The sequence below is a fragment of the Miscanthus floridulus genome, chromosome 11, assembly GCF_019320115.1.
Source record: "Miscanthus floridulus cultivar M001 chromosome 11, ASM1932011v1, whole genome shotgun sequence".
NCBI lineage: Eukaryota > Viridiplantae > Streptophyta > Magnoliopsida > Poales > Poaceae > Miscanthus > Miscanthus floridulus.
In genome coordinates this window covers 39,675,492-39,700,799 of record NC_089590.1, presented here as the reverse complement: position 1 = coordinate 39,700,799, position 25,308 = coordinate 39,675,492, and positions in this window count along the sequence as shown.

Here is a 25,308-nt window from a genome sequence, read left to right as displayed (position 1 = left end):
AATACTAACATGGGCTATGTGCCCGACTGGCCAGCCCTCCTGTGGCCCAACAGCCCAAAACGCAATGGGAGAGGAAGGGTCGACCCCTCCATCTTTCCCAGACCCCTTCTCACGCATGCCTCCCCATCTCCCTTCACTTTTCACGTGAAAACTCCTCCCATCCCGTCCTCCTTTCTGCTTTGGTCGAGATCCATGGAGGAGACCAGGGAAAACCAAGAGAAGAGGTGAAAAACGGGTTAGGGAGAAGGGGCGGACCAATTAGAGGTATGTATTGGCATCTTTTCCCTATCGTCACTCTGAGAATTCTGTAGGAAACCCTAGGTGAGGCCTTACAATCCTGTGGCACCTGTGATTTTGGTTGTAGTAGGGCTGCTTGATGGCGATTAGAGGCAAGACTTCTTTGGAGAGTGTTGATTGATCATTTTCTGGACACCAGTAATTTTCAGAGAGTGCAGTCATCATTCTATCGAGTTTTCCCATTGATTAAATGCATGTTAAATTAGGATAAAATTTATATTGTTGTAGTAGACTCTGAGAGGTTTCCACGAAGTCCAAGTTTATGTTTTTACGCCAAATGAGTTAGGAGTTATGAGTTTTTGAAGTTGGCTTTCAGAATCTGACGAAATTCAGAACAGTAGTAGATTGAACATGTTTTTTATGATCTTACTGACAGAATTTGTGGGGTCAATCTGAAGCAAACTTGTAGTATTGTTTCCATTGTTTCCATCTTGGTAAGGTACGTAATTTGTGGACAAGTAGAACTCGAGATATGAATTTTTAAAATATTTCTCATGTTTCATCATCAGAACAATGCAGTTAAGTTCAGAGCTTCAGTACGTCATTTTAAGTGCTTCTAATCAAAGTTGTAGATAATTGCGTCTTCCATGTTTTGCCCAAGTTTGGGAATTTTTGGATTAGTGGATATTAGTATAAAAAAAGAGAAGCAGCACTGCTGTTGTTGATGAAAAGTGATGCTCTCTGTTTAGGGTATCTTTGAAGGACAGCCCGTAGGATCACTTTATGTACTGTTCATACTTATTTGTGCAAGTGTACATTCTGAGTTTATGCTTCCTGACCAGGTGGCGCTGTTTTAGATTGTGCCTAGTGCTTTTCTTGTGTCGCTTCGGCTTTTTGGAGGCAAGTAAACGTAGCAGTGGTTGCTATAGCTTGACTTGTTATTTATTCTACCTACACTTTGTCATAATATGAATGAAACCAAGATGATGTAACTATGAAATCACTCATCCTTTAAAGTAATTTATACATGATCTTCATTGTTGAATCTTTTGTCATTTGTCTATCATCATGAGGTAAGTGCTATGTTTTATTGTTGTGGAGGTATATGACATATGTGGTAAGTATTTGTCCATCATTGGAAGGTAAGCGATGTGTTTTATGATTGTGGAGGTATATGACCTATGTGGTAAGTATTCTTGCGGTTGCATCATATTATTGCATCATGTGCATTCTTGTCATGAGCATAAGCATCGAGCTAGGTCGGTGAGAAAGTCATATAACTATTCTGGAGTGCTCTTGAGCCAGGTCGGTGAGAAAGTTATATGACTATTCAGGAGTGCTCTTGTAGATTATGTCGTTGACCTATGGTCGCGACCGTATCGGTACAGCATCGTATGTTGCCCGAGGAGGGGTACGATGCAGCTTCATACCTTGTTGGGTATGAAGGCAGTGGACATGCATATGCATTGCATTTGCGCTCTTTGAGGTTTGTTTGTATTGAAGCTTTATGTTGGCATGAAGTGGAGATGAGGAGTATTGTTCTTATTATGAGGAGTATTACTTTATTCATATATGGAGGTGGTTTATTACTGTATATCATGCCCTTTACTTATTTATGAAAATTTTATTGGATATCTTGCATACTGTTGGTTACTTCTTTATGGCAATGTTATTGGATAAATAAATTGACTATTAATTATTATTTTCACATGTTGTACATTCTTCTATGATTAAATCGATGTCTAATTAAATTGTAGTTTAAATGATATGTTCAGGCAGTTTGCTTGCTGAGATTTATTCTCACCCCTCTATCTTTCCAGGTGCTTGATTTGATGCTTTGCTTGAAGGGATGGGATTAGCGGCACATCTTCACATTTCACCCACATTTAGTGATAATAATAAAACTTTAGTATTGCTGTAATAAACTTAGTTTATATGTCACAGTGACCCTTTGTGTTATAATAATAACGTCCAAGGTGGAGTTTACTTAATTATAGTTTTGCTCTTGTTGCTTCTACGTTATATGTTGTGTAGGGTTTTTTGTTGCCAATTTTTTTCTCTGGCATGAGGGAATGGGATGTTAGTGACGTCTTGAGCTTTTGTGGCGCTTCAAGTGTTACATCTGCAGAATCCACTTCAAAGAAGTTGGGAGCCTTCTCTGAGAGTGGAACTCTGCTAAACTCCCGTGCCCCTTAGGTTCAAGGAGTATTCGTACCTTGTCCTCTAGTTTCGGACATAACCCCAGCTGCCTTTGTAGAAATTTGACCGAAGCAACTCAATTCTCATGTAGATATCCCTAAAATTCTAATGTTTCCAAGAGGTGTGTAGCACCCTAGGTGTTAGTCATGAGTTGAGCAGCAAATTAGACTTAAGTAGGATATGTCAAGCAATGATTATGATCTCTAATTTATAATTTTAAAGTGATGATGAAGGTGTTGACGTCCAATCTATGAAATTGAGTCCCAACCTAAACTTGGACAACACACATTTGCTTACATGTGGACCCTGGTTAAGGTTAGACATGAGTAATGTTAAACATGCTTGTTTCATGTACATTACATCAATATGCATCCATCTTGACCAGCGGAAAAGTTTTATGAAGTTTAGAGCCAAGAAGTCACATGTAATGATAAGTTATAATCTTGCTTGAAGTGCACTATTATGTGAATGAGAACATGTGGTGTCAACCAAACCTTGCAACCCTGCTCAAACAACTCTACTTAAACTCATCAACAAAAGTTATGAAGGGTTCATGTTGAGCAAATGTCAAGAAATTGCTTCTAAGTGTGGGAATAGCTAAAATTATCTTTTTCATGGTATGGTCTTGACCTGTGTTGACCAATTGTTTGGAGTGCTTGCATAGAGTTGGACCTTAAATAAAAGTTGAAGTTTGAATGGAGCACAACAAACTTTATGTTTGGACCAAGCCCTGATTCAACTCTTAAGTGGCTCAAACAGTGGCTTCAAGTTTGAATGCAGTGCTCCTCTGGGCTCAGAAATATTTCCAAGTCCCTGATCGGCAAGAGCGAGTTCACATGTGATATTTTTATCCTCCAAATTCATATGGTAACTCAACGGGATTCCTTAATAAGAGTTGAAGTACACTTTGTGCTGGAAACAATGAAGCAAGTCTCATCAAGTTTGGAGTTCATTTGGATCTTCGAAGTTAGTTTCAAAGTTAGCAAAGACTTAACTGTTTCTAGGAGTTAACTGAATCTCAGTTTTTAGTTTTGTATACCCTACTTTGGAGGCTTGTATCTTCCTAACCAAGCTGAACCAGTCCATGATCCTTTAAACAAAGTTGCAGATCAAAAGGTGTACAACAAACTTTAAGGGTCAAGAGCTAGTTTGGTCCCTAACTTAGTCAAACTGAGGCCTCAAAACTGAACCCAGTGTCGTTTTGGATCTCAAAAATGGGGTTGTCTGAGATTACAATGTTGATGATGATTGGCATTTCGCGTTCTTGAATTTTGGTTTAGCTACTCAAGTTGAGCCAAATATAAAAGTTGGACTATATGTTTTGGAGAAGAGCATGCAAAAAGATAGCACCAGTTTGACTTTGTTTTGACCATCAATTTGCATTTTTGCTCATCGCTGTCAACGCGTTGACATTATCATGTTGGGTGCTCATTACCCACTAATCTATTGCTCAAATGGCCGAGCACCCTAAATACTAGTTGTAGAGCAGGTTGAATGGAGCAACTTTCTTTCAAGGCCCATAGCCTAGTTCGGCCCGTAGCTAGCCCAGAAAAGGTTTCAAGTTAGGCTGAACCACGCGAGCCAGGTGTCCAACGAAATGTCGATGTGGCCTTCATGCGCGAGAGAGCATCCCACCTCCTCTGTCGCGCCTCTACGCCGTCCAGAAGTGGATGCTCGAGCTCGTTCCCCCCTCATTCGCTCTCTCTGCCGCTCGCGCTGCCCCTCGCTCCCCTCCTCACTCTACGCCATAGCACGAACGTCGAGCACCACCATGGCCAAGCAGAGCTCACTGCCGATAGCGCTCCTACTCCTCCACGTGTCCTCCTCGCTCAAAATTGTCTCCCTCGGCCACGTATGGGCCCAAGCTGTCCACGCCACTCCTACTCAGTCGCCGAAGCCGCGCCTCCGTTGCTGTCACTACGAGGTCACCGCGGCTGTTGCTGGCGCACATGGTTAGGTAGCCATGGTCAGCCTCAGGCCAGCCCAAGCCACCCACGAGTGCGTGCCGCCCCCTGGCACTCCCCCGCCATTCCCCACCGCTGTCGGCCCCTGTTGGCCAAGGCCAGCCGACCCCAAGCCGTCCCCTGCTCTGTCCCATGAAGAAGAGAAGGAGAAGGACCTCGTGCAACAATAGAAACAAGTGTAGGGGGCTAAGTGCAAAGTCTGTGACTCATGTGAATAGTGCCTAGAAGTACCATTTCGCTAGAATTTATTTTTGTGGAAGTTCAGGGGCCTCGGTGCAAATGTGTTTTTCCTTTATTGCATTTATTTGGCTAAAGCTTTGAAAAATCATAGTAAATCATAGAAAATCATAAAATAGCAAATAAAGACTTTTTGGAATCGTTGGTAGTATATCTATGCAGTGGAGTCATAATATGGCATGTGTTAGTAGAAGGGTTTTGTTGTTTTTATTTATCTATGTTAATTAGGGTTTTCTAGGAATAAATTCATATCTAAAGTTGTGGTGCTCCAATTGCTGTGAAAATTTTATGGTTGGCTACTAATGATATATTTGTTTTGTGGTAAAAAAATTCAGGTTCATTGGATGTAGTACGATTGATTTATTCATTTAACTTGTTTATTGCTTGATAGTTGGTTTTAAATAAGTTATAATTTTTATAAAGGTGTAAAAATGGAAAATGTTGTTCCATTACCTTGGTAGGATGTTGTTGTGTCATATAGATACATAATATGGCCATGTGTTTGCAGAAAATAGTGTGTTTTAGATTTATCTTGCTCTCACATGTTTTCTTGCAATAGCAATTTGTCTTTTTCGTAATAATTAATCTATAAAACATGAGCATGTAATATTTGTACATTAATTAGGTTTTGTCATCATCTATCTCTCATAAAAAGTTGAGATCCAAATGAGATGTTTGCAATATCACCTATAATTAATATATAGGTTTTTATATATAGAAAAGCTAATGAAAGTTTGTTAGTAGATGCTTATGTTTATGCCATATAATACTTCTAATAATTGGTGCTGGGTAATGTGATTGCTTGGTTATAGTTAGGAGATGCATGGAGCTGCATATGTAGCAACAAAATGTTAGTTGTTAACAACATAAATGGTAAATACATATAGTTGTATCTTTGTTGTTATGGCTACATGTACAGTTTTTGTGGTGGTGATATTTTCATGCAAATAATGTTTTCTATAGATATGTTGAATACAAAAGTTGTATATAATTTCCTTATTATGCTTGTTCTAAAGTTTCATGATTTTAGGCCTGATGGTTTAGGAGTTATAGATTTTAGAAGTTTGCTATCAGGTTTTGCATGTCCTCTAGACAGATCTGAATGATTTTATTGTTTGTGGCTTGTTTAAACATAGAATCATGTATTTGTGATCATAGTATAGTTGTAGTGATTTTTCTAAGATTTCTAAAATGTCTAAGATCACTGCTTTTGGTGGTCTAGAACTCTAGTTATTGTTGTTCAAAATGGAATGACAAATTCTGTCCAAATCTAGGTAGAGATGCCTTCTTGATGTTGTTTAACCTTGTTAGCTATAGAATTATCTTAATATGATAATAAGAAAGTTATATATAACTTAATAATATTTCTATAAAATTAAGAATCATATTTAATGGATGTCTAGAACTTCAGATATACATTTTTGAAGTTACTGTCAGATTTCTATCATACTTTGTGTAGATCTACTTGTTAGTATTTTTCAACCTTGTTAACCTTTAAATCAGCTCTAGATGTAAATAACAAAGTTGTATATAATTTCTTTAGATTTCCAGAAAGTCTAGGATCACCTTTATTGGATGCCAGGGTCTCTGTTTATGACTGAAACAAGTGACTGCCGTGCTGCTATCCAAGAACTACATGAGCAGGTTGATTGCTTTAGATTGCCCTAGTTGGTTAAACATGTTAAGTTAACATTGATTGATGAATACTTGCCATGGCTACACGCAAGTAATTTGGGTGCCATGCTTGATGTGCTTGCCATCTCCTATGTTATGCTTGAGTGATGATTAAGTTAAATAGCTCTAGGTGCTTACATTGGTTTGGTGTACTTTTATGAATGCTTTACGTGTTGCACTTCCATGCATTCATACGTATGCATTGGTGCACCTCATTTAGGTACGCTAGATACACCACATGAAGGACGTGATGTTGGAGCCGAACCCGAAGATGGAGTTTGGTGAATCCATCCAAAAGACGGAAGGACTAAGCAAGTACTGAGACAGGAGATGCTCGCCAAGCAAGTGTCATCTAACAAACACTGACCTAGTGTTGGATCCCAGGCAAGCCCCGAAGCATTCTAAGCCTCCTATGTTTTTACAAATATCACTTGCGTCTTTTATGTTTGATGCGTTAGGTTATAGGAGTTGATTGGAAACTCTTGATGCATATAATTTCCTTGTCTAGAAATATACCTTGAACCCTATGTAGGTTAGGATCGAATATATGCTTAGCCATGCTTAGACCGGTAGAAGTCAGGTGATTTCCTATCACCTGTGAGATATAGGTGGATACCGAAGCACGGTTGGCTATATTTGCTATCGTGGAACAGAACCATGGGGTAATGTAACTTGAGGCCGGGTAGAGTCTATGTGTAGGGTGACTCATGTGATCCCATCTATGTCGATTAAGGATCGTACCGTTGCTGGCACTTATGCCGAGATTGAACGCATACCTCTAACTTAGCTGGCCGGATAACATGTTTCGACCGCGAAGCCAAGTAGCTCAACTCAGGCTGAGCCCTGTTCTATAAAAGTGTGCACTCTAGATGGTAGTAAGGATGTGCGGGGAGCCAGACGTGAGCCTAAGGGTAGGCCGGGCCTGAACGTCCAGGCAGCTGGTTGTCCCCGATTGTGCGACACTAGTCGAACCCATGAAATATGGACCTGAGTTATACTAAAGGTGACCTAAGACTACCTTGGTGCAGGTATGTCTGGGTTTGTGTTAGGAATAAATTACCAGCTGGTTGAAATCGATTCGAATCGCCGTCTCTCCCGAATAGTGAGAAACTCAACTAGCACCAGCATCATAGTAATTGAATTATGGAATATGATGGTTATGATAAACATAGAATTATTACACCGGCTATGATTACTATTGCATGTTACTAAATGATATACCACATGTTTGGCATGGGTTAGTTGCTAATCTAGAAATGAATAGCTATAATTAACTTGATGACCGAATTATAAAATGTATAGCTGAATTAATGACTTTTTATGCAAAATGTTGTCAAGCTAGCTCCACTTATAAAGCCTTGCATAATTCTTGGTGTCACTTTATTTCTGGTTTATGATGGGTAAGTCTGGCTAAGTACATTCGAGTACTCAGGGTTTATCCCACCATATTGCATGTGAAATTCTCAACCTAAGGAAGATGGTGGCTAACCGCTGGTGGGCTCAGTGACTCTATATTTATTTCCCATCTATATGCTTTTATCAGAGGAGGTCACTTATGCTAGCAATGTATTTGGAATTTTTATTAATGTAATCATTTGAAAACTATGTTGTTTTCCTTTAACCGATTTTGAAACCTAAACTTGTACTATTATTTGTGAACACATTTATAATATTATTTCTGCTCAACTCTGTGTATGTGATGTGTATTTGCTTAATCGTGTGATCTTGGTTGTGATGTTGATTTACCGAGGTCCTTTGTGACACTTGGCGGACTACCGGGTTTATATAAGTGAAAGTATATGCATGTCCACGTGTTAAACGGGGACAACCGTACTTGAGCTTGTATGAATCAGGCGGTTCTATCATAGCTGGTATTAGAGCAAGATTAAGCATAATACTGTCATGTACATAGTTTTAAAAACAAAGTTTTGATTTTAAAAAGCCTATTTTGACTAAAACTTTAGCTACAGGCAAATTGTCAAAACTAAATTGCAAAACTATGCTAGCGATAACCTCTAGTTAAGCCCAATTAAGGACTACTAGGTGGCTAAGTAAACTGATACTAACTATGGAGGATTTACTTAATTACAATTTTTATTTCATTGTCCATACGGCGTGCTATTGTATGGATACCATTCGCTTGAATGGTAATATATGGATCAATATACCTCTACACCTAGGTAAGTTGGTGAGTGGCATGACCGCAAGATGTGAGCATACGGTCAAAGGGGAGAGGTAGTTTTGATACTTAAGTATATATATCTCATATATATATGGAAGTATTTAAATGTGGGTTAGTTTTGATACCACTATATATGCATATTTATATGTATATATAGACATATTTACATATGGGTAGCTTTGATACAGAAGTATATATGTTGGGTTTATATATATGGAAGTATTTAGCTTGCAACTTAGAGACCAGATTTTCATTTCATCATATATATAATTGTGGGATTGGGCTGAAATGAAATCCTTCTGCAGGTACGCTAAATGCGTAGATTGAATATAGTTAACGACTTGCTATATATCGAGAGAGTACGTGTTGTGCCACCAACATAGAACGTGATTGCCACCTTAGGCTTGCAATTTCATGAGGACGAATAGGACGAGCATACATCATGATTGTTGCTTGCGCATAAATATGCTTCTCTCACCCTTGTTCTATTAATGGATAACTATTGTAACCATATGGTCATGTTGTGCATGACCAAAAATTAATTTGCTAAATGTAAGTAAAACTTGTTTTCAATAGATATCCACCTACTTAGTAAAAATGAAATAAAAGATAATAGTACCTTACCACCATGTTTCACATTTAGGTGTAGTAGTGTTGTTGTAGATGACCACTTGTTATGTGCGAGCTTTGTGCTTGCTATTAGTTGCTTAAGCTAATTTGATTGAGTTTCTCAAATTCTTGCTTAAGACCATGATGTATGTGTGGATGCTTTGTTACCTGTAACACCCTCGGTGTTACATAGTAAATCATCTACTAAAACATGTCATGAGCATCATGTTTATGTGTTAATGCATGTGATAAAGTGTGTATATCAATTCCTATAACTCAAAATGATCAACTAAAATGTGAAACGAAAGTTGATTCAATAGTTCATGCATACAAAGTAGGGTTTAAAACCAATTTTTATTAAGCAAAAATGCTATAAAACATGTATATGATACTTAAATAAAGTTTGAAGTACAAACTTTGTAGATGACAATGAAATACTTGCTGTAGAAAAATAATGTTACTAGCTAGTATTTCTAATAGTCTAGAAACGGAACATGGAGAGCAAATCCAGCTCAAAAACTTAGAAATTTCCAAGCCTGTCAACAGCTAGACATTGTTATGTTTAGCAATTTATTGTGAGAGATTGGGTTAAGGAGTGGTTTAGTGTTATAGCTCAATTTGGTAGTCTCATGTGCCATCTTGAGTGTAGTCAAGCCGGTTTAGGTTTAGGAGCAACGGTTTGGTCGTGATCAGCGCTTTAAAATTCATGCGCGTAATCAGTCTCGGGCCACCGGGTTCAGGCGTGTGGTCACCACGTGTGGCCGTTCTATGTCGTTGCGTGGCTATGCTGTGTGCGGGTGTGCATGGCCACACATCGACCAATCAAGGCTATCCTTGGTCCGATCACACCACTTGCAGCCAACAGTAGGCCGCCATGCCCCGCCGGCCCTCTCTGCGCCCAACCGCCACTACCATCACGACTGCCGCTGATGCTGCTACTGCCTAACCGACACTACCATCGTGGTCGCAGTCGCTGCCACTACCATCGTGTCACTCCCTTACTTGTGTCTACTCGCTACATCGTGCTGCCCCCTCCTTGGCCTAGTTGGGTGCTATCCACACGTGGCCGTGCATGCCGTCGTCACGCCATTAATGGCGCTACAGTACGTGGGCCATGGCTCATCGTGAACATTCATGCTCATCCCCTCATGCATGGATGAAGGTCCCTCAGTCGCGTCAATCACATCCTACCAAGGCTTGCCTCGTTGAGCCCACTACCACGCCCTGTCTCTCTTTATCTCTTTCTCCCTCTATTTTCCACCGTCGTCGAGTTGTGGTCCCGGTGAGCCAGAGAGCTAGCACCTCTCATCAATTCCTCATGCCCACATCTCTGCCTTTATGTCCTCTTGCCGACCGCCCCCACCCCACCTTGATTGTGGCTCAGCCGAGCTCAAATTTTTGGAGCTTTGCTCCTGCTGCTGTGCCATTAAGGCCTAGCCCGCCTCGCCACGGCCAGCTCCAACCTCACCATCTCACGTTAAATTGAACGCACCACTAGCCTCGCCATCTTTGTTCTAGATATCATCAAATTAAGATTCGGCCACAAGATATACCAAAGACAGTTTTCTCTACTAGGTATGGGTTGTATGAATACCTAGTCATGTGTTTTGGTCTCACCAATGCTCCTACATTCTTCATGTATCTCATGAATTCAGTCTTCATGCCAGAGTTGGATAAGTTTGTAGTGGTATTCATTGATGAAATTTTGATATACTCCAAGAACAAAGAAGAGCATGCACAGCATCTTCAGATAGTAGTGACTCGATTAAGGGAACACAAGCTATATGCTAAATTTAGCAAGTGTGAGTTCTGGTAAGATCGAGTGTAGATTTTGGGACATGTTCTAACACTTGAGGGTATCTCTGTGGACCCAAGCAAGGTGCAAGATGTGTTAAATTGCAAGTCTCCAAAGTCACTACATCGGATCTATCAGTTCCTTAGTCTTGCTAGTTATTATCGATGCTTCATTCCTGACTTCTCCAAAATAGCCCAACTAATGACCAAGTTGCTCTAGAAAGAAGTCAAGTTTGTATGGAATCCAGCTTGTGAAGAAGCTTTCCAAGCCCTGAAGAAGTTTCTTACCTATGGAGGGTACCACCCCGGATACCCATGGCAGGCCACATGGGCTACGCCTCTAGGGGCGGCCCAGCCCACGAGAAGGAGCCTTGCGGGGCATGATTCTGCTCGGCGCCTCCCGCAAGGCATGGGGAGGATATCCTGAAGATGTTACGAGATCTGTTAGGATACGTATGATCCCATGATTCTTGTAATCTGTTATTACTTTCTGGTTATCTCTCAGATCTAACCGACTTGTAACCTTGCCCCCCGGACTATATAAGGCGAGCAGGGACCCCCTATAAAATCATGGTAAATCATACGATAGCTAATACAAACCAACAGACCACAGGAGTAAGGTATTACATCATACTGATGGCCTGAACTTATATAACTCATGTGTCTCTGTTGCCTTCTTCTTCTATATTACACGCTCCTCTACCGATCAATCTACCATCGCGGGATACCCCTCGGTGGACTGTCGATGATATTCTGTTGACAGTTGGCGTGCCAGGTAGGGGTGTGCATGCTATTTCCTTATTGAACAAGATGACTTTTTCTATAGGCTCTTCATCCCTCCCGCAACCCGGCTAGATCTTCACGGTCAGATCCATCACGTGGGTCATCAATGCCGACGGAGTTGGAGAGCTTCTCGAGCCGGTGCAGATCCATTCTGTGCCGACCACCCTCGCACCTATGACTATAGATCCAATCTCAGAACCACTTCTGAGGTTGACTTCATCAACTACTCACCGCTCGCTTCCTCGCTACCGGAGGAGGCATGTCAACAATGATGATCTGATCGAGTCTATCGATCGGGTCGGCCTGAAACTCGCCGATTGACTCTCCATTGCTGAGTCGGCTCTGGACACCCTTGTTCAGCACCGACCACCTTCTGATCCTGATCTATCGGTGTTCAGTGCTCGACAAACTTCAGGGCTCGCCACCCTGCCCTTCGGGCTTGCCAATGCCGCCGCTACATATCAGGACGCCCTAAGGGGCAAATTCGCCGACCAGGTTGCTGACTAGTTCCCACCAACCATCAACATGCTGCATGCCAGCCAGGGTCCTGGAACATCCCTCCAAACTATCCTAGAGGAAAATCTGGACTCCGAGTCTCAAGGCTCCATGGAACCCATCGCGAGACCTTCACCGAGCAATCCCCTCTCTTGCCTTTCCGGGGTGGCACAATCTTCAACGTCAGCATCGACAGCCCCCCTCGGAACGGCAAAACAGATGAGGAACGTGTCGCCCATGAAAACAGGAATGTCAACCGCATGCAATGCCATGATAACGAACGTGCCCTTGTGACAGCCGAGGCCACTCATGATAACCAGTTCGACTCACAAGGAAGGCCCCTCCATCGCAACCTCAACGAAGAATTCCTCCATGTTGATGGCCACGACGTCTTCAAAACTCCGAGCGCCAATCTAGCGGTGGCCGCCAACGAACTGGCACACCTCCGGCAGATGCCCGAGCTCACCAAGGTCGCCACTATGCTTAAAGTAGCACACTGTCAAGTTAATGAGATTCGAGAGGTTCAGAGACCTTCATGCTCCACAAGCACGATTCGTTGATCAGCCGATCCTAGATCCAATCGCTGCCCTAGTCAAAGCCATTTCACTAACGAGTCACTACCTTCCTAGGGGGGAGTTGGAGGCCACCACACCGAGCATCATCACCAACACGACCAAGAGGTCGAACAGGACGCCCGAGTGCACCTCAGTAACCTTCGGGATGCACGACGGCGTATCGATCAATGTCGCTTTGGGCGCCATGAAGATGAAGTACGATGCCGCTAGGAGTACGAGCAAGAGTACGGTAATCCAGACACAGCTCTAGAGCCGATCGTCGCCGGCAATAGCGCTGATATCGGCCCTGACAACCTAGAAGGGCCCCCAATGTTCACCAGGGCGCTCCGAACACTCTAGTGGCCCTGTGGTTTCAAAATCACCGGAGTCGAGCCCTATGAAGGAAGGATGAACCCAACTCAGTGGCTACAGGCTTACGCCACCATCGTCCATGCCGCTGGAGGAGACACCAACATCATGGCAAATTATCTCCCCGTCATGCTCATGCCGGCCGCCATGAGCTGGTTCACAAGCCTTGCCCTAGACTCCATTGGATCTTGGGAAGAGCTGAAGAAAGTCTTCAACGACAACTACATGGCCACATGCAGGCGGTCGAGCACCAAGCACGATCTCAACTGCATCACCCAAAAGCCATCTGAACTACTCCGCAGCTACATCAGACGCTTCTCCAAGATGAGGAATTCTATTCCCAACATCACAGAAGCCAAAGTCATCACTGCCTTCGTCCGAGGACTTCATCACCACGAACTCCGTTCTAAGTTCAACAAAAAGCCACCTACCGGCATCGGCGAGATGATCACAACCGCCAACCAGTACGCCGACGTCGAGGAAGCCGAGGTGCATTTTAATGAAGATACGGGCACTAATTGCCCGCCTCGCCGCCATGATGACCGCACCAATGACCGACAGCACAACGATCGCCGCTACGACGACCACAGTTTCCATTGGGACAGCGGACGTGATCGGCTAGATGGATTCAAACCTAGTCAGAATTGCCGCCACCGACCAGACCACTTTGTTGCCAACATCAATGAGCCACGCGCCAAGCGTAACTACGATGAGCAGTACAAGAAGATCCTCGATGGATCGTGCCCTCTACACAAGAACGCCAAACACAAGATGAAAGACTGCCTTGGTTTGGCTAAGGAGTTCTAGGAGAAAAAATACAACGACGACAATGGTGGGTACAGAGGACGCCGACCACCTAGGGATAATAATAATGCCTTCCAGGACCATGACAAGGTGGTTGCCACCATCTTCGGGGTTTTCACCTCCAACGAGAGCAGAAGGGAACGGAAGCTTGCCGCCCGACGAGTGCTCGCCGTCGCTTCAAAAGAAACTACTGCCAACCCCAGCTATCGCCCGTGGTCTAAAGTCCCCATCACCTTCAGTAGGGTCAACCAGTGGGCGGACATACCCTACATAGGGTGTTTTCCCCTCATCCTTGATGCGATTGTCCAGAAGGTGCTCTTCAGAAAAGTCCTTGTCGACGGTGGGAGCGCTTTGAATCTACTCTTCGCCGGGGCCCTAAGGGACCTCGGCCTCGGGGCAACAGATCTCACGCCCTCGGACTCCTCCTTCTGGGGCGTGGTACCTGGCAGGGCATCTAGACTGCTTGGGGAAATTACCCTACCAGTACAGTTTGGCACCGCAACCAACTACCGAGTGGAGCATATCAACTTCTACGTCGCCGACTTCGACACCGCCTACCATGCCATACTAGGGCGTCTGGCTCTGGCCAAGTTCATGGTCATTCCACACTACGCGTATTTGGTGTTGAAGATGCCTTCGCCCATAGGAGTCCTGTCTCTGTGGGCCAATCTTTTCATCGCCTATGCCTGCGAGATAGAAAGTCTTGCCCTCGCCGAAGCCACCGACCTCTCCATCTAGATGGCTAGCATGGTCGCCGAAGCCAAGATGGCATCTACTGACGACATGGAGATCCCAGAGCCTCCTCATGCCTCCGCCAAGTCCAAGGAAGTCAAGGAGATCGGCCTCAGCCTCGACGACCCTTCCAAGACGATGAAAATTGGGGCTCACCTTGACCCCAAATAGGAAAGCGTGCTCATCTCCTTCCTACGTGCCAACGCTGATGTGTTTGCTTGGAAACCTATAGACATGCCAGGGGTACCGCGGGAGAAGATCGAGCACTCCTTGAATGTCTCGCCGACTGCTAAACCGATTAAGCAAAAACTTCACCGATTTGTGCCAGACAAAAAGGAGGCCATTAGGGTAGAAATAAAATGGCTCTTAGCTGCCAGATTTATAAAAGAAGTGTATCATCCAGATTGGTTAGCTAATCCTGTTCTTGTTAAGAAAAAGAATAAAGAATGGAGAATGTGTGTTGATTATACTGATCTTAACAAACACTACCCTAAAGACCCCTTTGGCCTGCCTCGGATAGACGAGATTGTAGACTCCACCATCGGGTATGAGTTGCTCTCCTTTCTTGACTATTACTCCGGCTACCATCAGATCTCCCTCAAGAAAGAAGACCAGGTCAAGATGTCGTTCATCACGCCTTTCGGTGCATATTGCTACACCACTATGTCCTTCGGACTAAAGAACGCTGGAGCGACCTACCAAAGGGCTATCTAGATGTGCCTCGACCAACAGATCGGCCACAACGTCGAAGCCTACATCGACGACGTGGTCGTCAAGACTAAAACTGCCGACAATCTTATCGCTGACCTTGAAGAAACTTTCTCCAACCTGAGCAAATATCGATGGAAGCTGAACCCTTCAAAGTGCATCTTTGGAGTTCCATCCAGTATCCTGCTGGGCTACATCGTTAGCGCTCGGGGCATCGAACCAAACCCTGACAAGGTCTCTACCATCACCAACATGAAACGGCCGATGTGTGTCAAGGATATACAGAAGCTTACAGGCTGCATGGCAGCGTTAAGCCATTTTATTTCGCGCCTCGGTGAAAAAGGGCTACCTTTCTTCAAGCTCCTCAAGTCCTTCGAGCTTTTTTCTTGGTCAGAGGAGGCAGACATAGCTTTCAAGCAGCTCAAGTTGTTTTTAACCAAACCTCCAATCATGATAGCGCCACGACTAGATGAAACTCTGCTGGTTTACATCGCTGCCACTTCTCGCATTGTCAGTATAGCTATTGTCGTCAAATGTGAGGAAACTGGACACGCCTACAAGCTGCAACGTCCGGTCTATTTCATCAGCGAAGTACTTAATGAGCCCAAAACTCATTATCCTCAGGTCCAAAAGCTATTATATGCAATTTTGATTACCTCACGCAAGCTCCGACATTACTTCAAATACTATAAGATCGCCGTGGTCACCGAGTTCCCTCTGGGGGATATTCTTCGCAATAAAGAGGCCAATGGTCGTATCATCAAGTGGGTTGTTGAGCTCGGCACTTACTCCATTGACTTCAAAAGCAGACTGACCATTAAGTCACAGGCGCTTGCTGATTTCATCGCTGAGTGGACTGAGATCCAAGAACCCATTGCTGCCACTTGCCCCGAGCACTGGGTGATGTACTTCGACGGCGCCCTTAACATCAATGGAGCTAGTGCGGGCATTCTGTTCATCATGCCGACAAAGGATAAACTCCGATATGTTCTTCGCATACATTTTCCGGCCTCCAACAACACCACGGAATATGAAGCATGTCTCCATGGTCTCCGTATAGCTGTCGAGCTCGGTGTCAAACGCCTTATGGTATATGGGGATTCCACGCTGGTTATCAACCAGCTCAATAAAGATTGGTCCTGTTCTAGTGAGAAAATGGATGCATACTGCACCGAAATTAGGAAGCTTGAAGGGAAATTCTACAGTATCGAGTACCACCACGTGGTACGGGATCAAAACCAACCAGCCGACCAGCTATCAAAGATAGGATCTTCTCGCGCCGCGGTTCTGCCTGGGGTTTTTGTTTAAGACCTCATGGCACCATCCATTAAAGAAGAGAAGGAAGTTGTAGAAGTACCCCCTGCCGAGCAGTTGGTACTTGCGGTACCTTCACCGGTCGCTGATTGGAGGGAACAGTTCATCAAATACCTCTCCAGCGACGAAGTACCCGCCGACAAAATCAAAACTGAACGACTAATTCGCCGAAGTAAGCATTACGTGCTGGTAGATGGTAGCCTGATGAGGAAAAGTGCCAAGGAAGGGATACTGTAGAAGTGCATCATCCAAGATGATGGTGTGAAGCTACTTTCCAAAATTCACTCTGGTTCCTGTGGCAATCACGTGGCTTCAATAACACTAGTCGGCAAAGCTTTCCGAGTAGGTTTTTACTGGCCCACGGCTATCTCTGATGCAGAAGATCTCGTTCGATGATGTGAGGGTTGTCAGTTTTTTGCCAAGCAAATACATGTACCAGCACAAGAACTACAGACCATTCCAACTTCCTAGCCATTCGCATGCGGGGGAATGGATATGATTGGGCCGTTCAAGCCAGCACTAGGAGGTTTTTGGTATGTGTACGTCGCCATTGATAAGTTCTCCAAGTGGATTGAGTACAAACCACTCATCTCAGCTACTGCAAAGAAAGCAGTCGAGCTCTTTGAAGACATCATACACAGATTCGGTCTCCCAAACAGCATCATCACCGACCTCGGGACCACTTTTACCGGCCATCATTTTTGGGACTTCTACGAAGACCGGTGCATCTCCATTAAATATGTTTCCGTTGCTCATCCTAGAGCTAATGGCCAGGTCGAGCGAGCTAATGGTATGATCCTTGATGCCCTCAAAAAAGGCTCTATCAGAAAGAAGAAAAGCATCCGAGCAGATGGCTCAAAGAACTACCAGCTATGGTCTAGGGATTGCGCGCTCAAGCTAGTCGCAGTACTGGCGTATCTCCATATTTTATGGTCTACGGCTCAGAGGCCATACTCCTAGCGGATATTGCTTTCTGAGCGCCTAGAGTAGAAAGTTATGATGAAGAGCAAGCCTCAGCTGTTCGGACAGAAGATGTTGATCGGGCTGAGGAAGAACATCTGATCACTTGTGTTCGCACAGCCAAGTACCTCGAAGGTCTGCGGAGGTATTACAACCGCAATGTCAAAGGTCATTCTTTCGCGATCGGCGACCTCATCTTACGTAGGAAATAAAAAACCGAAGGGCTTCACAAGCTGTCTTCCCCCTGGGAGGGCCCTTACATCATCAAAGGTGTTACTCGACCAGGGTCTTATCGCTTATGTGACTTAGATGGACTTGATGTTCCTAACTCCTGGCACATGGAGCACCTTATACGTTTCTATCCCTGAAACAACACAGATATGTATTCTTTACTTTCATATTTATAAAGTTCTGGTCTCCATAATTTTCCTCCATTTTTTCCTCCATTATAAGTTTCACTTACCATTATCGGGCTATACGCCACTCCGTGATGATCTCCAAAACGCTCGCCAAACACGCCGAAATCGCCAAACACGTTAACTCCAAAAATCGCCGAACACGATTTCTCTAAATCACCAAACACGTTAACTCCAAAAATCGCCGAACACGATTTCTCCAAATCGCCAAACACGTAAACTCCAAAAATCGCCGAACACGATTTCTCCAAATCGCCGAACACGTTAACTCCAAATCGCCGAACACGTTAACTCCAAAAATCGCCGAACATGATTTCTCCAAATCACCAAACACGTTAACTCCAAAAATCGCCAAACATGATTTCTCCAAATCGCCGAACACGTTAACTCCAAATCGCCGAACATGATTTCTCCAAATCGCCGAACACATTAACTCTAAAAATCGCCGAACACGATTTCTCCAAATCGCCAAACACGTCAACTCCAAATCGCCGAACACGATTTCTCCAAAAATCACCTACTATGTTTTCTCCGGATCACATAGGATTTCCTCCTAAAAATGACGATGATTTTACATTCCAAATTTCGTAACATAGCTCGCCGGTCGTCGAGCAGCACACGTTTTTCTTTTTTGTTTTCTATGAAGAAGACCTAGTCTCCGATTACTTCCTACACGTGCTTAGGGGCTCCACGCTCTGCGTTACGGTTGGTCGGCTGTGGTTCCTTGGTCATGCCTGTTCATCCTACATGTGTCAGGGTCTCTGCGCTCGACGTTATGGACTATGAGCTAGTCAAGGCCTAGATTTCAGGCATGAACTAACTGCTTGGACGCCACTTTAACTATTTTTCTTGCCAAGTTACTCAAATTGGCAGCTGGGCAGCATGTATTTTGCTGTGATAATTATGGAGGACACCAAGGCTCTAATATCCCACCACACGTGCTATGGGCTCCGTGCTCTGCGTGTTGGGCGGTAGGCTACGGTCCTATGATAACGCTTGTTTTTCCAACATGCGCACGAGCTCCGTGCTCTACGTTACGGATTACGGGCTAGCTAAAGCATCAGGTTTAGTGCAAACTAACTGATCAAACACTGCTTATATTATGCATAATTGCATCGGGTTGTTAATACAAACAATTCTTCATCGCCAAATAAAGTAAGTGGTACAGGCGATAATATCCGAGCATTTTGTTAAGCTTCGTCAACAGCTTCTGTTTCACCAAATAGGTCTATATCACCGACAAGCATTTTTGCTGCATCTTCAACATCATCCTCCAGCTGCTGGGTTTGCACGTCGCTCAGCCCATCGGCAAACCCACCACCTATCGACTGGATGTCAATAGACGGATAGTGGGACCGAACCACTGCAAGGGCATGAGTAGCGGCGGTCAAAACGGCATTGCGGTTGAAGTTTTTGAAATTCTCCCACGCTGCCATGCATCTCTGAATGATGGTGTCTAGCCCTTGCTGCCTGCTGTCAGGACGGGGTGCCGGTTCAATGTCGATGCAGTCGAGTACTGGTTTTATTGCGGCGGTTATAGTGTTGAAGTTGCCTTTCTAGACTTTGGCTTCCTGCACCAGCACATCGAACTATGCCTTGGTTTTATGGCGATAATCTACAAGAATTACAATGGTTCGTCAGGCCAGAAAAGTACTACAACATTACTTCCGATCAGGGGGTATCTACCTTTTAGTTCTTCGACTAGTTTATCTACTCGCTCTGACTCTTTCGCTTTCTCTTGTCGGATTTGCTCGATGGTCTGGTGAAGCTGGCTGAGTTCTGCATCTTGCTCTGCAAGCACAACAGTTATCGAAAAAATAGATGGCCAAATATTGCAAAGTACATTATGTGATAAAGCATACCGGATTTCTACTTGGATACATCCTCGAACTGCTGGCACTTCTGATCAAGCTGCTCTGATTTACTTTTGAGTTCTCCATTTTTCTTGCCCAATTGCTCAGACATATTTTTTAGCTCCTCAGATGCAATCGCCAGTTGCTCAGATTTCTTCTTCAGCTACTCGGATGCAGCCGTTAGTTGCTCGGACAGAACCCCTTTCTAATGTTCAAGGTCCCATGAGTTAGACTCCGCAAGGTCCCGCTCGTGCTAGGCCCTCTTAATACTCTTTTTCGAAAGATTTAATGCCTCCTAGAGTTTCTTATTTTCCTCGATGAGGGGCTCCATCCTCTTCATCAGTTGGTGCCGTTGCTTGGCTGTTCGAGCTATCCCCTGCGGATGAACAATGCTAGAGATAAACCTTGGTCTCCAACAACATATATCAGTGTTTCAGGTGCGGTACTCACCTTGATTTGAGTCATAACTCTAGCAACGGCGGATTTCAACCTCTTTATTTCCCTAGTGGTGTTCTCTTCCTCGACAACTACTACCTCTTCCCCATGTTTTCGGAGAATCCAGATGGACTGGGGTTTAGGTGCGGCATGCTCGATCTCCACAACCTTGTCCTCCTCTACCGTCGCTTGAGGCACCACTAGGGGACTCCATGGTCGGATAGCTGCTCCGACCACTCCTGGCATCATTATGGGTGGTGAAGTTTGCTCCTCGGCCATTGACGGAGTTGCATCCTTAGCCTTCAACACATCAACAACAGCTACAGTTCTGCTCCCAAAGTATCAACTTTTTCAGTCATAGCCTTGGTCATGGTCGCCGATGCGCCTGTCATGTGCGCCAATGATTCACCGTCGCCAGGAACACTGGCAGCGGCGGCTAGCCCATCCTCTGTTTGTTGAGCACTCGGGGACTCCCGGTCGGGAGCAGTTGGCATTTTTTCTACTGAGGTTATGGGCCTCGGTGTTGCCCTGCGTAATATCGGCTTGTCAGTAACTAAGAGAAATCAAGGAACAATATTATTACTCCAAGGCAAATATACTTACAGTTTGGTCTTCCGATTAAATTTCTTGAACCGGTGATGCCTGCCTGATCCCCGAGGCGCTGCTGCTTGGTCTACCTGATGGGAGGATTCCTGCTCCTCTATAGCAGGCTACCGCTCTGCTGGGTGCCTCGAGGCCCCCTCTGTGTGCTGCTCTACAGTTATCCCCTCTTGTTGCTCGGGGACTTTGGTCGTCTGCACCGCCGGGACTTCCGTCGTTGCCCGCACATAACTTTTCCTTGCTTGCTGCTCAGGAACTTTAGCATCCGTCGATGGCTCCTTCGTGCTCGGTGGATGTGCTGACTGGTCCTCGTTATCATCTGACCACTCCAGCACAGCAGTTCTTCATGGTCGAGTGGTTAAGTCTTCACCAAGCGACATGCCGCCCGATTTGTGTGCAGTATAGCTTGCGGTTTTTCTCCTTTTTTGGACCAACTCATCTACTGCCGGTCTTTTCCCGCAGATCTTCTCTGATACTGGGGATGGACTATCCGATGAGGTGCTCGGCTCCTCCTCTTTGGGCTATAGCGGTCGCCGAATGTCTACTCCTTTTGGCCAATTGGCTCTCGGCACGTTTGAAAAGTATATTGCCCTATCTTGCGAATGGATCTTTACATAAGTAAGTCAGTCCTTTGCTCGGCAATTGATGCCTAATCAATGCAAAGTGAAAGGGTTACCTGAGGAGGTGGATTGGTGCAGTTGAAAGCCTTCGTTCCTTTTGGCCAGCTGAATGAGACATTGGAAGTAAATAGGTCCATGGCATGGTCTATTACTTCTATCTTCGTCAGACGGTCTGTGTTTTCCCGGGTACCATCGTTGTCACCTTTATAGTCGAACGCCGGGTGAGCCCTCTCTTTGTAGGGCTGGATGCGCTGCACTATGAAGCTAGCTGCAACCAGTTCACCCCTAAGCTCCATGCCCTTAATCAAGTCTAGAAGTTCCATTAGTTGCTCCATGTCAGCATTGTTGGGTCTCTCCGACTAGTTACTATGGTTAACTGGGATGTGGTGGACGTCGCATCGAATCATTGGGTGACTTTGTTTGATATAGAACCATCTAGCGTTCCAACCTTTTAGGGAGGTATTTAGCGGTATGTTGACGTATTCGCTGGCCATCCCATCCCTGAGCTGTAGGTACATGCCACCGACCACCTTGGAACCGCTGCCCCCCTTCTTCTTTAGACAGAATAGGTGCCTGAAGAGGTTGAAGTGTGGAAGAACACTGAGAAACGCCTCGCAGAAATGGATAAAGATCGACACGTGCAGTATGGTGTTGGGGTGCAGATTATAGAGGCTAATTGCCCAAAACTCCATAAGATCCCTCAGAAAGGGGTGGATAGGAAACCCTAATCCTCGCTAGAAATAATCTTCAATTACTACAACCTCATCAGTATGAGGTGTTGGGAAGGGCTCACCACTAGCCAGCCGCCATCCGGCAGTGAGGTGGTCTAGGAGAACGCCCGCTGCCACCATCCTATTGAGATCCGCCGCCCCCGTCTTCGACGGCACCCACTCCTCGTCGTGGCTGGCTCCGGTGGCCGCCTTCCTCGGCTTTGCGGCTCCTTTTTTTGGTGCCATTCTCTTCGGATTGGTCCTAGATTGGAGGCGAGTGCTCGTGTTGATGCAGAATGTGGAGCGCAGGGATTGCGAAGGAAGGAAGTAGGGCAGATTGACAGAGGTAGGAGGCGATGTATGTGGCGGCGTGGTTATAAAGCACTTTCCCCACCTTTCCTTGCATCTAAGGGTTTTTGGGAAACCGTTCCCGCGATCAGCGCTACTTTGACTCCTCCAACGTGGTTTAATGGGCCGCAACTTGGGCTACCACGTAACAGTAGCCCACATCGCTCATTTATCGCCGCCAAATATTCACCGATTTCTCCGCAATTTAATGAGGCTTAGTAACCGATACTGCACAGCCATTACTCTGATTTTTTCTCCACGGTTTGATTTATCCGATATCTTCGCCTAAAACATGGGGACTAACTACTTGCTCGGCTGGTTTACTATTTTATGAGCCTGGCACCACGTGACTATGTCACCTAATGTCAGGCTCAAGGACTAAGTGGGCACACTTCACCTTGCGGTGAATGTGTTTGTTTTTCATCTCGAGGCTATGCTCGAGGACTGGCTACCTGCTCGGCTGGTTTACTATTTTCTGAGCCTGGCACCACATGACTACATCACCTACTGTCAGGCTCAGGGACTAAGTGGGCACACTTCACCTTGCGGTGAATGTGTTTGTTTCTTCTGAAAGACTCTGAGTCTCTAAAAGCTAAAAGAAGGTATCTTTACCCTCATGGTCAGACTCTAAGTGGGCACACTTCATTTTACCGCGTAGGAATTTTCAATTTTGGACTTGAGCTCCTTACACCCTTATGTCAAGCCATGCTTGGAACACACTGCTCGGCGATGTTGCACGCTGCTTGGTAGCTACTCACAACTGCTCGGCGATTCATTATGGTGGTCAGACCATGATTTGGATAGCTCAGCTTTGGTTCGCACCTACTCGGAAAAGCTCAAGACAGTGTTGCACAATGGGTACAAGGCACTCGGGGACTAGCTATGGAGGGTACAACCCCGGATACCCATGGCAGGCCACATGGGCTACGCCTCTAGGGGTGGCCTAGCCCACGAGAAGGAGCCTTGCGGGGCACGATTCTGCTCGGTGCCTCCCACAAGGCATGGGGAGGATATCCTAAAGATGTTACGAGATCTGTTAGGATACGAATGATCCCATGATTCTTATAATCTGTTATTACTTTCTGGTTATCTCTCAAATATAACCAACTTGTAACCTCGCCCCTTGGACTATATAAGGTGGGTAGGGAACCCTACAAAATCATGGCAAATCATACGATAGCTAATACAAACCAACAGACCACAGGAGTAAGGTATTACGTCATACTGATGGCCTGAACCTGTATAACTCGTGTGTCTCTATTGCCTTCTTGTTCTTGATTACATGCTCCTCTGCCGATCAATCTACCATAGCGGGATACCCCTCGGTGGACTGCCAATGATATTCTGTCGACATTACCTCTGCTCTTGTTCTTGCCCAACTAGATATTAATAGGCCATTTGATGTGTATTGTGATGCCTCTAGGACTGGACTAGGACATGTGCTTATGCGTCACGCCAGCTAAAAAAGCATGAGGTGAATTATCCCACCCATGATTTTGAGCTGGCTGTTGTGGTGCACGCTCTAAAAAATTAGAGGCATTATTTGTTGGGAAATAAAGTACATATTTATATGGATCAGAAAAGCCTCAAATATATTTTTACTCAGTTTGAGCTGAACATGAGGCAATAGAGATGGCTGGAGCTAATCATGGATTATAATTTGGAGGTTTAGTACCATCTTGGAAAAGTAATGTGGTAGCTGATGCCTTAAGTCGGAAGTCATATAAAGTTAAAGAAACACCTTTGTCTCTCAACCATGCTGAGGTGCTAGCTCACATTGCTCTAGTCTCGGATCTACTTGAGCAAATTATTATCGAGCAAAGGCAAGATACTTTAGGAATTCCTCACATTAAGAAGTTAATCGCCGAAGAGTGTGGTCCACATTTTAGTAATGATGATCAAGGTGTAGTGAAGTTTAAGAACAGATTGGTGGTTCCCTCAAGTGAGGAGCTTAGGAGAAAGATTTTGGATGAAGCTCATAACTCCAAGTTATCCATTCATCCAGGAAGTAACAAGATGTATCATGATTTACGTCACTTGTATTGGTGGCCAAATATGAAACAGGATATTACCAAATACATCTCAGAATGTGATATTTGTGGAAGGGTTAAGGTGGACCATATGCGTACGCCTAGATTTCTACAACCCTTGCCCATCCCTATTTGGAAATAGGAGGATATTTTCATGGATTTTATTGTGGGTTTACCCCGCACGTCCAAGGGCTATGACCCTATTTGGGTCATTATGGATTGTCTTACCAAGTCCGCTCATTTTCTTTCGGTGGATACTAGATATTCAGCCCAGAAGTATGCCAAGTTGTATTTTGACTGGATTATGACCCTGCATGGAGTTCCCCTTACTATTGTCTCTAATAGAGGGTCAGTCTTTGTCTCTCGTTTCTAGGAGCAACTTCAGAAATGTCATGGTACTAGTCCCCTCATAAGTTTAGCTTATCATCCACAAACTGATGGTTAGACAGAAAGAGTCAATCATGTACTTGAGGATATGTTGAGGGCTTGTGTCATCTCCTTTCCTAAAAAGTGGGACGAATGCTTGCCTCAAGCTAAGTTTTCTTATAACAATAGTTATCAAGAAAGAATTCGAATGGCACCATTTGAGGCTTTATATGGCAAGAAATGTAGAACACCACTTATCCTCATGCTTGGACGTAGGTCCCTCGGTCGCATCAACCGTGTCTCACCAAGGCTTGC